Source organism: Pyxicephalus adspersus, chromosome 11, assembly GCF_032062135.1.
Source record: "Pyxicephalus adspersus chromosome 11, UCB_Pads_2.0, whole genome shotgun sequence".
NCBI lineage: Eukaryota > Metazoa > Chordata > Amphibia > Anura > Pyxicephalidae > Pyxicephalus > Pyxicephalus adspersus.
Genome location: NC_092868.1, coordinates 11,344,477 through 11,359,933, shown reverse-complemented (window position 1 = coordinate 11,359,933; position 15,457 = coordinate 11,344,477). Strand labels below are relative to the sequence as shown.

The following is a 15,457-nucleotide window of genomic DNA, read 5'->3' as shown; positions in this document are numbered from 1 at the left end:
TAAACCAACAAAGGTTTCTTTTGACCTTAAGTTTCATTTAACTCATTTTGTTGTCCTGTTTTATTTACTTGAACCCTGTGATGTATAAGATACTTTTTTTGTATAATATAAATTGTTATATTACTACACAAAATATTCTACATTTCAAGCACAGCACATTATGTTGTTGACTCACTAAGTGACATCTCTGGTGTGTTGTACATGTTTTACTAACCTTAAAATTATAACATGTACTGTGTATTTGTGTGTGTTTCTGCTTACCAAGGCCTAGACAAGTTTTACAGATAACTAAAGCAGCACATTTTAGTATAAAGTTCTCAAGGAGAAGCTGAATTTGCAGTCTCTGCATTATGACATCAGCATAATGATCCTCAATAATAAAGTTTTTGTTGTGGATCAGAGCAGTACACCCATAACTAGAAACAAATTACCAAATATCACCGAGCATTGAGATGTTCTTCCCAGCTGATCTCCAAGGCAGGTTAGACTTGATCCTTCAAAATTACTATTTGTGGTCACTACAGTTACACTGTTCTGTCCACTTTTCCATGTGTTTCCACTGAAGAACAAAGTCACAATAGTTGCTGGTTGTCCTCCTGACCAGGAACAGCCAAGCTCAACATTGTGACCAATGGGTTCCACAGTGCATTGCATATTGCCTTCTGGATTCCCTATAAAATGCAGAAAGATGTCAACTGAATTAGTATTTATGTTTTTTGTGATATCTGAAACTACATTAGGGATCTGTTCCCATATACTGCCCTATTGGCAAATAGGCCAGAAAGTTTTAAATATTGATGAGCAAAATGTTGTATTTATTTTTATTGTATATGTATTATTTTTTTCTCAAAAACACATCTCAATTTAGCAAGGTAATTGCAGAGCTCTGAACATTGCAGTGTTAGCAAATTTTTTTGGGGTGGTGAGTAGGGATGAGCGAGCAAGAATATTAAGTTTGATCTTGCGGCGAATCTCTAAGATTGATCTTGTGGCCTTTTCTCTCTTACCGAAAATCTAAGCGAGAGCGGCCTTCTGATTCACCGAGAGGTCAAACTCTCTCTGAACAGGACTTCCAGGGATGCATCATGCAGCCCTGGAAATGCTCTGCGATCCCCGGGTACTGGAGGTTAATTAACCTCTACTGCCCTGGGGATCGCACACTCTTCTCAGATGCTCAGCACAGGAGAACCTCCTGACATTGTAATATCTCTTACAAATGATACATTTGTTATGAATATAAATGTATAATTTGTAAGAGATAATTATATCACAATGTCAGGAGGTTCTCCCAGGGAGCTCATCAATGATTACAGCTGTGGCTGCAATCATTGAGAAGAGTGTGCGATCCCCGGGGCGCTAGAGATTAATTAACCTCCAGTGCCCTGGGGATCGCACACTCTTCTCAATGAATGCAGCCACAGTTGCAATCATTCAGAAGATGCCCAGCACAAGAGAACCTCCTGACATTGTAATATACCGTATTTTTCGGACCATAAGACGCACTTTTTTTCCCCCAGAAGTGGGGGGAAAAAGTCCCTGCGTCTTATGGTCCAAATGTATCAAAATGTATCCTTCCCAGCTGCTGTCCCGTCCCGTCTCCTGTTCAGACTGTGATGTTGGTTTTTAATGCACATAAAATATTTTAGGACACTATTTGTTTCAGAATCTTTTTTTTCTTCATTTCCCTTCTCTAAAAAACTGGTGCGTCTTATGGTCCAGTGCGTCTTATGGTCCGAAAAATACGGTAAGTATTTCCTACAAATGATACATTTATATCCATAACAAATGTATCATTTGTAAGAGATACTTATATTACGGTGTCAGGAAGTACTCCCAGGGTTTGCAGACTGAGCTCATCAATGATTACAGCTGTGGCTGCAATCATTGAAAAGAGTGTGCGATCCCTGGGGCGCTATAGGGGTAATTAACCTCTAGTGCTCTGGGGATCGCAAACAGAGAGATTCCCAGGGCTGAATGCATCTCTGGGAATCCTCCTGTTAAAATTTCTCTTCCGATGGTTTCGCAAAATCGGTTCATTGAAATTTCATGAAACCATTGGAAGTTAGAGGAAATTTCTCGCTCATCCCTTGTGGTGAGGGGATGGGAATCATGGAGTATGTGGAAACATGTCCCAGGTAATAATGTAATCCCTGCTGGTATTAAAAGTCAAATTTCCCATCTATGCTTTCTATGCTTTGGACTATTAACATTTTTTGTCTTTGAAACCAGGGATATCTCAAATTTTGGCAATGTAAAAACATCTAAGGCAGACCAGTTCTAGAATGCGGCAGGTATATTGCACCAACAATGAGTTTCAAAATATCTCAGATATTTTCCCATCTAAGCTACAAACCCTTTGTTACTCCATGTGTTACTCTATGTGAATTACCTGGGGAAGGGTTTTACTTTGGTAAAATAAATAGAGGCCATATTTGTTTGTTATACAGAATCTGTTTTCTGCTTTTAGTGCTTCATGTTGCTTTAGTCTATTGTTCTTTTTTTTTTTCGGAATAAATGTCTTTAAGATTGCACACACATTGTGGTTGATTTACTAATTAAATAGTGCACAAATGAAAATGCATAAAAATGTACTTTGCAAAGAACACTCAATCATACACAAGGAACATTACAAAAGAAATTATTTACTGCACTTGACTGGATAACAAATATCAGCCCAGCTTCACCTCATTTAGTAAACTAAGCAAGCATTTTACATTCTAAAGTGAACATATTCTACTCCATGGCATACAATGGACAGCATTCCCATTGGTTGGTGGTCATTGGAGCATCATTACCAATCACCAACCAATGGAATATCTCCCTACTAAATACCATAGCAAGAAGCTCGTAAACTACTTGTAACTTATAATATATTGGCTGGCAAGTCTGTTTGTATGGTATGGAATGGTCACCAGCCAATGGTAAAGGTGTCTGCTATACTACATCATAATATTAGGCTATCCATTTGTTTTTTAACATTTTACAATTAGTTATAGGTAACCTGCATTTCTATGGGTAATGTACACAGCAGACTGGGCTTCAATTATTTAACTTGCTAAAGAAACGATTGCAAACTTTCACTTTGTTATTCACCGAACATTTGCTTCAGTTTGACCGAGTGGGCCAAAAATGGAATAAAAGTCATGACAGAACTTCTGGGATTCCAAAGTTTATAATCATTTCCCTGGAATCTTTTTTTGCTTTGCATGTCACAAGTTTCCACTTTAATATATTGGCCAGAATTGTGTTTTCTAATAATATAAATGAATGTAGATAAAGAACATCAACTTACAGGCCAAGTTGAGGCTCAGGGCAATGCTTGTCTCACTCCCAAGCTGATTAGATGCTTTACAGGTGAAATTTCCAGTATCATTCCTATAGACGGGGCTGATGAAGAGATTGGAGTGTGGGGGAGAATCACCGTATAATAAGTAATACCGGGAATCTGCAGGTAATGGTTCTCCATTCAGATTCCAGAGAAAGGTGATAGCTGATCCCTTAGCTGAGCAATGTAAAGTCACAGATTCCTCCCCAGCCCAGATGTATGATCCCAATGTGTTACTGGTCAGTGTCACTGAAGAGACCGGAGCTGTAATTTACAAACGTTATTGTTACTGCAAGTCAGAAAACAACTATAAACCTAGATAATATAGTGCAAATAGAATAAACTAGAAATATAGAAATGTATGTCAGACCAATACAAAATTTGATAGATTTGTTATTAATAATTTGGAGCATTTGACTTATTTCTGACACTTAAATAAAATGTCAGGCTTCAATAAAATAAAAGAAGCTAACTAATGAGGCAGATATAGGTTTGATATAAAGAAGCACTATTTTGGGCAAAACTTGTACAAAAAGGATCATTTTAATAATTATACAGATGTACTTAAAACTTCTTATTGGTAATTATAACCCTCAAATCTGTTTTACACTTACAGGCCAGATCGAAGCTGACTCCATTGCTGGTCTCGTTGTTTATCCAGTTTTTGGCAGTACAGGTGAAAGTTCCATTGTCTTTATCAGAGACCGGACTGATTGTGAGGACTGTATTATTCTCACTGAGGTGGTAATTGTGGTCTTGGGGCAGTGGTGCCCCCTGGAGGCTCCAGGAGTAAGAGACATCTGTACCATGAGCAGAACAGGTCAGAGTCACTGAATCTAGTCCTGGCCACACCAACTTTGATCCATTGCTTGTTAATGTCACATCAGAGACTGGAGCTGCAAAATAGAACAAACAAAGTTCTTACAGGGGCCAATGAGTTTGGGTTTAGCCCTAAAATAAAATAACTTTCATTATGGAACCAGTCTATGGTTTCAGTCCAACCTGTTTTTCAATATGGCACCAAAGTGCACTTGTGAAATAGTACATACATGAAGGGCAGGCGGAAGAGGCAGCTACAATATGAGTGCTATAGTCACTGTAGTACTGTTTAAGTTGGGATTCCTACAATAAGAGTTGCACTTGATCTTCCTATTCTCTCATTTTGTTTTGCATGGATTTAAAAATTATGCACCCATCAGGTTTTTTTACTAAAGGAGTTTAGATTGTTTTCCTGGCAAAGAGATTTATTATTAGACCCCAACTTAAACAGTACTACAGTGCCCATAGCAATCACATTGTAGCTGCCACTTCTGCCTGCCCATCAAACCTAGGCCTTCAAATAGGAGGTCCATACTCCAACCACTCAATGACAATTGAATGGAACACAATGAATGGAGTCCCTGGATATCTTTACTATCAGGATTCCAACCCTTATGAAGACATAGATTCCATACCTTCCAAATATAAATACAATGATGTAGCACTTCATTACGTCCCCTGAGGAAGTTTAACAATGAAACACATCTGGGTTGCGAAGTTTGCGCATATGTTTGGAAAATATCTAGTTCCCTTGTGTAGTTATCAGGCACTATCTCCAGGAAGAATTGAACTGGGACGTGCCAATCTATGTTAAATGTAACGTGCTGTAATTAGAGATGAGCGAATTTCTCAAAAATTCGATTCGGTCGGTTCGCCTAATTTTTCAAAAATATTTGTTTCGATCCAGATTTATTCACGGTGAATCACGTTAAAAAACGCCTATTTCCGGCCTGCAGAGAGCCTTGATAGTGGCGTAGAACACTGTACCTTGCAGTAACGTGCATACCTAGTCCGCTGTGGTAGTGAAATAATACTGTGAGTCAGTATGACATGCAGATGACAGGCGTCACTATTAGAATCACTGCACACTTCACTTATTTGGGCAGTCACAGGGCCAAAACTGACCAAATAACTCAAGTATGAACTCAGCCTTACAGGTCCATGTTAGCGTCAAGAAGCGCACTCCTTTTATAATCAGTTCTTCTTGGGGTAACTATGGCCCCCACCGCACTAAACACCTGCTCTGATGCCGCACTACTGGCCAGACAGGACAGCTTTTCCAGGGCAAACTTGGCCAAATGCGGCCACAAATCTTGTTTGGCTGCCCAGTAGCCCAGCAGATCTTCAATGACAACTGGCAGGGTGCACTCCAAGTATGCCACCACCTGTTGCTTCAGGTTCTGCTCTATGTCTTGCTGCTGGTGAGTAGTTTCTTCACTATGCCAGTGAAGAAAGCTGCTCATCAACAACTCTAGACTCTGGCTGCTGCTGATGGTGCTGGTACTGCTCCTGCTACCATAGCCTTCCTCAGCAGCCATGGCAGTGGAACTGAGTGCAGTGGGCCCCCCCGGTCAGACCTGAGAGAGGGTGGACGATGGCGCAGATAGGCAGCAGCCAACTGACTACATAGGATATCTCTGTAGTAGTTCAGTTTGTCCTTACTCCCAGCGGGTGTACAAAAGGCCCCCATTTTGGACCGGTAGCAAAGGTCCAACAAGGTGGAGAGCCAGAAGTCATTCCTCTGCTGAATTGTGACAATTCGGCTGTAACTACGCAAGTGAGCATGCAGCGGGCCATTTGTGCAAGTGACTCGGAAGGACTCCCTGCCTCCATCTCCACTGCATACTGCCACGATGTGTCTGGGTCCTCTCCTCATCTTCCTCTTGCTCCTCTGGTTGCTCCTGCTCCTCCTCTCCTGTCACCTGAGTTGAAAAACCACCTATTTCGCTATACTTTGCCTGTGCTCCAATGTCCTCCTCCTCCTCCAGTTCAGCTGTTGAGGTTGTTCATCCTGTAGTCCTGGCAATTGACAAATAACAAGGCCTCCTCAAAGGGCTTGACCAAATGGCAGGTGTTATGCATGAGCTGACACTGGCTGACATCGAAGTTACACATGGGAGTACTCCTATCCGCTTGGATCATCATAAAATCGTTGATGACCTTTCTCTGTTCTTATAGTCGGTCCATCATATGGAGGGTGGAATTCCAACGTGTGGAAACGTCGCACATCAGCCTATGTTGGGGGATGCCATTCTGCCGCTGCAGCTCAAGGAGGGTGTGCTTTGCGGTGTATGAATGGCTGAAGTGCATGCAAAGTTTCCTGGCCATTTTTATGATGTCCTGCAGATGGGTGGAAGACTTCAGGAACCGCTTGACAACCAGATTAAACACGTGTGCCATGCAGGGCGCATGGCTCAGCCTTCCTTGACGCAGTGCCGATACCATGTTCTTCCCGTTGTCGGTCACCATGGTTCCGATTTAGAGTTGTTGTGGAGAAAGCCACCAGGATTCAACTTCTTGATGAATCACACTGAGCAGTTCCTCTCCTGTGTGACTCCATTCGCCAAGGCAAACCAGGTGCAGAACAGCGTGACACCGCCGTGCCCTGCACATGTGGTATGATGGAGGGGCACTGTAAATTGTCCCTGCAGTGGAGGCTGAGGACACGTTGGAGGATAAGGAGACAGAGGCGGACGTTGTTGCAGTACCAGCAGCGTGAGAACGTGGAGGCGGAAGCGGTGTCACCGGGCTAAGTTTCTGGTGTGGCTGTGCAGGGACTACATTCACCCAGTGGGCCGTAAAGGACATGTATTGTCCCTGATCGTAGGTACAGCTCCACACTTTGGCGATGCTGTGTACTTTGGCAGACACCGACAGGCTCAAGGACAGGCCCACCTTCTGTTCTACATATTTGTGCAGGGCTGGTACTGCCTTTTTTCGCAAAGAGATGACGGCTTGGGAAGCTCCACCTCGGTTTGGCACAAGCCATCACTTCTCTGAAAGGTTCAGAGTCTACCACTTGGAAAGGGAGGGACTGCAGCACCAGCAACTTGGACAGGAGCACATTCAGCTTCTGCATAGTGCATGCATACTGTTGTCTGTTGGCAATCGCTTCGGTGATCGAGGACTAGGAGGATCCAATAACACCTCATCTTTCACCTTTACTTCCCTATCAGCATATTTAACAGATAGCAGTGTAAGTGTTAGAAGAAACAAGAATTGAAAATTCATAGTTTTTCAGTAAGATCGTTCACAAGCTGGACTACTTTAGATGTTGACTAATTGGATTTGCTTTTGTCAAAGTAAAACTGTATCAGTAACCTAAATTTTAAGAAGGGGAAGGGTGAATAGGCAAAAACTGCTGAACCACCCAATTAGTTTATTTATTCGGTTTGATTATATTTCACAGATTATAATTTGAAAAATCTATGTTTTTCTTGATTATCAGCAAGCTTTTTTATATAACAGTTTCACCTTAAACGCTAAATATCTAAATAGAAAATGGATCATCACAGATGTGGACATCTTTTATGGTTTCAATAGAGGTAATTTGCCATAAGCATACTTTATACTAGCATTAAACCAACAAAGGTTTCTTTTGACCTTAAGTTTCATTTAACTCATTTCGTTTTTGTTGTCCTGTTTTATTTACTTGAACCCTGGGATGTATAAGATACTTTTTATATAATATAAAGTGTTATATTACTACACAAAATATTCTACATTTCAAGCACAGCACATTATGTTGTTGACTCACTAAGTGATATCTCTGGTGTGTTGTACATGTTTTACTAACCTTAAAATTATAACATGTACTGTGTATTTGTGAGTGTTTATGCTTACCAAGGCCTAGACAAGTTTTACAGATAACTATAGCAGCACATTTTAGTATAAAGTTCTCAAGGAGAGGCTGAATTTGCAGTCTCTGCATTATAACATCAACATAATGATCCTCAATAATTTTGTTTTTGTTGTAGATTGGAGCAGCACACCCAACACTAGAAACAAATTACCAAATATCACCGAGCATTGAGATGTTCTTCCCAGCTGATCTCCAAGGCAGGTTAGACTTGATCCTTCATAATTATTATTTGTGGTCACTACAGTCACACTGTTCTGTCCACTTTTCCATGTTTCTCCGCTGAAGATCAAGGTCACATAAGTTGCTGGTTGACCTCCTGACCGGGAACAGCCAAGCTCAACATTCTGACCAATGGGTTCCACAGTGCATTGCATATTGCCTTCTGGATTCCCTATAAAATGCAGAAAGATGTCAATATAACTATTATTTATGTTTTTTGTGATATCTGAAACTACATTAGGGATCTGTCCCCATTTACTGCCATATTGGCAAATATGCCAGAAAGTTTTAAATATTGATGAGCAAAATGTATTTATTTTATTGTATATGTATTATTTTTTTCTCAAAAACACACCTCAATTTAGCAAGTTAATTGCAGAGCCCTGAACATTACAGTGTTAGCAAACTTGTTGGGGGTGGTGAGTAGTACCGAAAATGTAGGAGAGAACGTCTTTCTGAATCACCGAGAGTTCGACCTCTCCCTGAACAGAAGGATTTCCAGGGATGCACCATGCAGCCCTGGAAATGCTCTGCAATCCCTGAGCACTAGAGGTTAATTAACCTCTAGTGCCCCAGGGATCGCACACTTTTCTCAATGAATGCAGCCAGAGCTACAATCATTGAAAGATGCTCAGCACAGGAGAACCTCCTGACATTGTAATGTAAGTATCCCTTAGAAATGATACATTTATATCCATAAAAAATGTATCATTTGTAAGAGATACTTATAATACAATGTCAGGAGGTTCTCCCAGGGATCGCACACTGAGCTCATCAATGATTACAGCTGTAGCTGCAATCATTGAGAAGAGTGTGCAATCCCCGGGCGCTAGAGGTTTATTAACCTCTAGTGCCCTGGGGATCGCAAACAGGAAGACTCCCAGGGCTAAATGCATCTCTGGGAATCCTCCTGTTTGAATTTCCTCTTCGGATGGTTTTGCAAAATCGGTTCGACGAAATTTCGCAAAACCATTGGAAGTTAGAGGGGATGGGAATTATGGAGTATGTGGAAACATGTCCCAGATAATAAAGTAACCCCTGCTGGTATTAAAAATGCAATTTCTCATCTATGCTTAGGTCTATTAACATTTTTTTGTCTTCGAAACCAGGGATATCTCAAACTTTGGCAATGCAAAAACACCTAAGGCAGGCCAGTGTTAGAATGCAGCAGGTTTACTGCACCAACAATGAGTTTCAAAATATCTCTAACAGATATTTTCCCATCTAAGCCACAAACCCTGTGTTACTCCATGTGTTACTCCATGTGAACTACCTGGGAAAGGGTTATACTTAGGTAAAATTAATAGGGGCCATATTTGTTTGTTATACAGACTCTGTTTTTTGCTTCTAGTGCTTCACGCTGCTTTTGTGTATTGTTCTTTTTCAGAATAAAGTAGGATTGCACACACATTGTGGTTGATTTACTAATTATATAGTGCACAAATGAAAATGCATAAAAATGTACTTTGCAAAGAACACTCAATCATACACAAGGAACATTACAAAAGTAATTATTTACTGCACAGGACTGGATAACAAATATCAGCCCAGCTTCACCTCATTTAGTAAACTAAGCAAGCATTTTACTTTCTAAAGTGAACATATTCTACTCCATGGCAAACAATGGACAGCATTCCCATTGGCTGGTGGTCATTAGGGCATTGTTAACAATCACCAACCAATGGAATATCTCCCTACTGAATACCATAGCAAGAAATTTGTCAAATACTTGTAACTTATTGGCTGGCAAGTCTGTTTGTATGGTATGCAATAGTCAGTGGCCCTGGGACTAGTTATCATAATCTATCTCTTATAACAACCAGCCAAAGGTAAGGGTGTCCGATATACTACATCATAATAATAGGCTATCAAGTTGTTTTGTAACATTTTACCATTAGTTATAGGTCACTGGCATATCCATCGGTAATGTACACAACAGACTGGGCTCCAGGTTAAATACTACTTGCTAAAGAAACGATTGCAAAATTTCACTTTGTTATTCACCGAACATTTGCTTCAGTTTGACCGAGTGGGCCAAGAATGGAAAAGAGGCAAGACTGAACTTCTGGGATTCCAAAGTATATAATGATTTCCCTAGTATTCCTATCTGCTTTGCATGTCACAAGTTTCCTCTTTAATATATTGGCCAGAATTGTGTTTTCTAATAATATAAATGAAAGTAGATAAAGAACATCAACTTACAGGCCAAGTTGAGGCTCAGGGCATTGCTCGTCTCACTCCCAAACTGATTATGTGCTTTACAGGTGAAATTTCCAGTATCATTCCTAGAAACCGGGCTGATGAAGAGATTGGAGTGTGGGGGAGAATCACCGTGTGATAAGTAATACCGGGAATCTGCAGGTAATGGTTCTCCATTCAGATTCCAGATAAAGGTGATGGCTGATCCCTTAGCTGAGCAATGTAAAGTCACAGATTCCTCCCCAACCCAGATGTATGATCCCGATGTGTTACTGGTCAGTGTCACTGAAGAGACCGGAGCTGTAATTTACAAGAGTCATTGTTACTACAAGTCAGAAAACAACTATAAACCTAGATAATATAGTGCAAATAGAATAAACTGGCAATATAGAAACGTATGTCAGTTTAACACAAAATTTGATAGATTTGTTGTTAATAATTTGGAGCATTTGACTTATTTCTGACACTTAAAGAAAAAGTCAGGCTTCAATAAAATAAAAGAAGCTAACTAATGAGGCAGATATAGGTTTGATATAAAGAAGCACTATTTTGGGCAAAACTTGTACAAAAAGGATCATTTTAATAATTATACAGATGTACTTAAAACTTTTTACTGGTAATAAAAGCCCCCAAATCTCTTTTACACTTACAGGCCAGATTGAAGCTGACTCCGTTGCTGGTCTCGTTGTTTATCCCGTTTTTGGCAGTACAGGTGAAAGTTCCATTGTCTTTATCAGAGACCGGGCTGATTGTGAGGACTGTGTTATTCTCACTGAGGTGGTAATTGGGGTTTGGGGGCAGTGGTGCCCCCTGGAGGCTCCAGGAGTAAGAGACATCTGTACCATGAGCAGAACAGGTCAGAGTCACTGAATCTATTCCTGGCCACACCAACTCTGATCCATTGCTTGTTAATGTCACATCAGAGACTGGAGCTGCAAAATAGAACAAAAACAGATTCTACAGATTGCAATGTAGTTTGGTTTAGCCCTAAAATAAAATGATTTTCATTATGGAACCAGTCTATGGTTTCAGTCCAACCTGTTTTTCAATATGACACCAAAGTGCACTTGTGAAATAGTACATACATGAAGGGCAGGCAGAAGTGGCAGCTACAATATGAGTGCTATGGGCACTGTAGTACTTTTAAGTTGGGATTCCTACAATAAGAGTTGCAGTTGATCTTCCTATTATCTCATTTTGTTTTGCATGGATTTAAAAATTATCCACCCATCAGGTTTATTTACTAAAGGAGTTTAGATTGTTTTCTTAGCAAAGTGATTTATTATTAGGCACCGACTTAAACAGTACTACAGTGCCCATAGCAATCACATTGTAGCTGCCACTTCTGCCTGCCCATCAAACCTAGGCCTTCAAATAGGAGGTCCATATTCCACCCATTCACTGACAATTGAATGGAACACAATGAATGGAGTCCCTGGATATCTTTACTATCAGGATTCCAACATTTATTAGGACATAGATTGCATACCTTCCAAATATGAATACAATGATGTAGTGCTCTCATTACATGCCCTGAGGAAGCCTAACAATGAAACACATTGGGGTTGAGAAGTTTGTGCATATGTTTGGAAATGATCTAGTTGCCCTTGTATAGTTATCAGGCACTATCTCCCAGAAGGACTGAACTGGGACGTGCCAATCTATGTTGAATATAATGTGCTGTAATGTAATACACAAGAACTGCTTAATCTTACCCACGATTGTGGAATATTTCATTACATTGTATGACATATAAATACATGTTTGAATATTTGCCAGCAAACCCCCAGCTTTTTCTATCCTCCATGGTATTTATCCTTCTCATTTTGGCGCTGGCACAGGAACAATATATAACTTAGGGAAAGGGTGAGTGTGTCCCATTTTACACAAAAAAATCTTCAAACCTCAAATTTACACCTGAGGGGAGATCTTCTTACTTAGCTTCTCCTAACTTCTGGTCACATGACACAGTCAAAAAATTGTGAGGGATTTTTGGAGGCGCCAGGGAATATATACATGGGAACCATACTGGTACATTTAGGCTGTGGGGGAAGATTTGTACTGTGGGGTGGAGAAAGCAGTAAAATGTATTAAACTGAAGTTATATGTAAAAAGAAGAATTAAAGAACATTTACATCATCTCTGCATAAACCACTTACATAAACAAATATATTAATGCACTGATAATACACACTGCTAGTGACACACTGACACTGCTATGTTTTACATGCTGAGTTTTCATGTTACCAAACAAATAACAATGCTCTGAAAATCTATTCTTTAACCTTTCCCAAAAATCAGTAATATTCACTATGGGGTCTATTTATAAGGCAGTAAATCTGAAATTGACTGAAATATTAGTGGAGAATCCTGCAGGTCCATGTATTTCAATAGGAGTAATCAATTCGCTTTGTCAGAATATAAATATATTTCCGAAAAGTAGTAGATATAATTATTCTATACAAAAATGATATTATCTTTTCATGTAGTTTTCATAAAAAATTAATGTCTTAAAAAATTTGGTTTTGTAAGCAATAATTGTCATTATCATTAATAATTTTTGTTTTAAATGTTAGCAGTGTCAGTCCCAGAATCTGAATTAGTGGAAATGGAGGGTGGTGGAGCAGCATAATATCATAGGCTGAGGTGTTGCATTGAAAGGGTCATTTCAGACCTGCAGCTAAGCCAAACACAAACACTCCCATTCAACAGAATAGGAGCAACTGAGAATAATATTGTGCACACATTTACATGCAGCTGCTGCTGAGATTGCAGAGGATTGCGGTGAGGTTCCTGGACATAATAAGTTACTTTTGGCTGTGCAGTTATTTTTCCTTCTCTAATCAGCACTTCTACTGCAATCACAGGATCACTCAACTACACCATAAAGTGTTTGCCAGTTGTTGTGGATGACATTGTAGTAGTTGTAGAGGGGTGGCTCAGGGTGGCTAACCGCTGCTGTTTTCTACATCTAACCTGAAATGGGCGTTAGGAATATGCTGATAGGAAAAAAGACTGCCAAATGTACAGCTCATCAGTCATCTGATTCTCCACTGTTCAGTCAATAACTGTATTAGGGAAAACTGTTAGTGAAAATATATCAGGGAAAGTGTAGGTTCCTTCCCCTGCCAGACAGGACTATGCTGTGATGTAGAGCAGTGTAAATCACAGGACTGGATAGACATAAATTATAGACAAGTAATATTTGGCAAACAAAGCCTGCAGAGATAAAGTTCATCTATGTTTTTAGCTGTGTGCCTGGAATTCAGCTTTAAAGCAATTAGATTAGTATTTAGGTTAAGCTGATAACCAGAAGACGAGAGGTTTAGGAATATAACGCCCGGTTATTACTTACTATAGACTCGGAGCACATAGGTAGACTGGTTTATAAGGGTGGAGTTTGGATATTGTGCAGAAAAAGTGTAATCCCCATCATCTGATAATCTCAAATCCTCCAGTCTCAGAGTTCCATTCACATACAGGCTGCATCTTCCTGTGAACTGATTAAGACACACAGGAGAGGCACCAGGAAAGCGCTGTGCAATTACAGTATTTTTAGAAGTCCATTGTAATACAGGATTGGCTTGTATTGGTATAGACTCATAAAAATAAACAGATCCTCCAAGGATTCCATTCACAACCTGGTTAGCCAATATAACACCTGCAGGAAAAATAGACAGGATTAAAGGACAAGCAAATATAATGTACAAACTAACCTAAACCTATAAAAAATATTCTAAACCCCTCATATTGCTATTAGTGATAATATCAGGAAATATATGTGTATGTTTAGGTGAATGTTATAACTATAAGTTTGGGCAACTTGCAAAACATTTATTTAATATGTTTTTTTATATATATTTGATATGTTCCTTGAGGTGAGTTACCCATAACTAGACAGAATTATGATATGTTCAGACGAGCAGTAACAAAAACTGCAGCATTTACAGCTCTCAGGGGCCCACTGGCTATTGCTATAAATTGATAATATACATCCTAAAGTGATTTAGTCGAATTTGGCTTTGTTTATTTCAACAAGAGTTCGTCAAACTTAAGGCTTAATGACTATATGTGGATGATGTGAGATTATTATTGATACTGTTCTATTTATTAGAATTATTTGATATTTTTTATATATATATCTTCTGTCTGCTCTGAAAATACCATTTTGCTTTGTTGTATTATTAACCTCCCTAGTGGTGTAATTCCATCAATATTTCCATGCAAAAAGAGGTAAAAGAGGTAAAAGTTTTTGCATGGAATTTTTGTTTTCATTGTAGGCTATAATTCACCAATATTTATTAAATTTAATATTAAAGTTTAAATAACAAAACAAACAAAAATCTGTTATTATATATATATATATATATATATATATATATATATATATATATATATTTGCCTGAAATCCACTCTGGCTCTCTTTCAGCTTGGCATCGCTCTCTGGCTCTCTCCCAACCTTGGGTCCCTCTGGCTGAGCACACCTTCCCTCCTGCACCTAAGTGCAGGTGCATATTAACCCAGTCAGGATTGGGTTGGGCCAAGAAGCCCACCCTTTCACTCCCTTGGCCAGCTCCAGGGCCCTAAAGTACCTGGTTTCTTCCCAGAAACTTATCCAAACCTATTAATTCTCTATTCCCTGGAGCCTTTATCACAATTTCCTGACACTTTTCAATCCTTCTAGGGACACTGTCACAAAATATAATATAAATATATATATTATATGAATATTTGTATTTGTCTCAACACAGCTATTTTGTTTTTAATCCAATACAAAATTATTTTATTTTCCCGCCAATCCGCCCACCCACACCGACACACATCTCTGCATTTACCGGCTGGAAATCGAGGAGAAAGAACGTGTCCCAGGACCTGCGGGGACCAGCAGGACGATGGGGGACAGTGACGGAGCAAAGTATGTGGGTTTTTTTACATTTTTAGGTACCCCGCTAGGGGTAATATGATCCCAACTTTGATCAGTTTTGCCCATCCTGCCAGCCAATCAGGAAACTGCCTCTAAATCATTCCTGGCT

General features: G+C 39.6%; 1 long non-coding RNA gene across 2 annotated transcripts; it reads right to left on the bottom strand.

Moving 5' to 3' along the window:
* Positions 1-633: 633 nt before the first annotated feature.
* On the bottom strand, positions 634-11,225 carry LOC140341500 (uncharacterized). 2 transcript variants are annotated; one of them, XR_011922892.1, is made up of 3 exons: positions 11,075-11,225; positions 3,293-3,589; positions 634-671 (listed from the first exon to the last, which is right to left on the bottom strand). It is a non-coding gene; the product is annotated as an uncharacterized lncRNA (long non-coding RNA). The 2 variants fall into 2 exon arrangements; XR_011922893.1 differs by lacking the exon at positions 11,075-11,225 and adding an exon at positions 3,940-4,086.
* Positions 11,226-15,457: the final 4,232 nt, after the last annotated feature.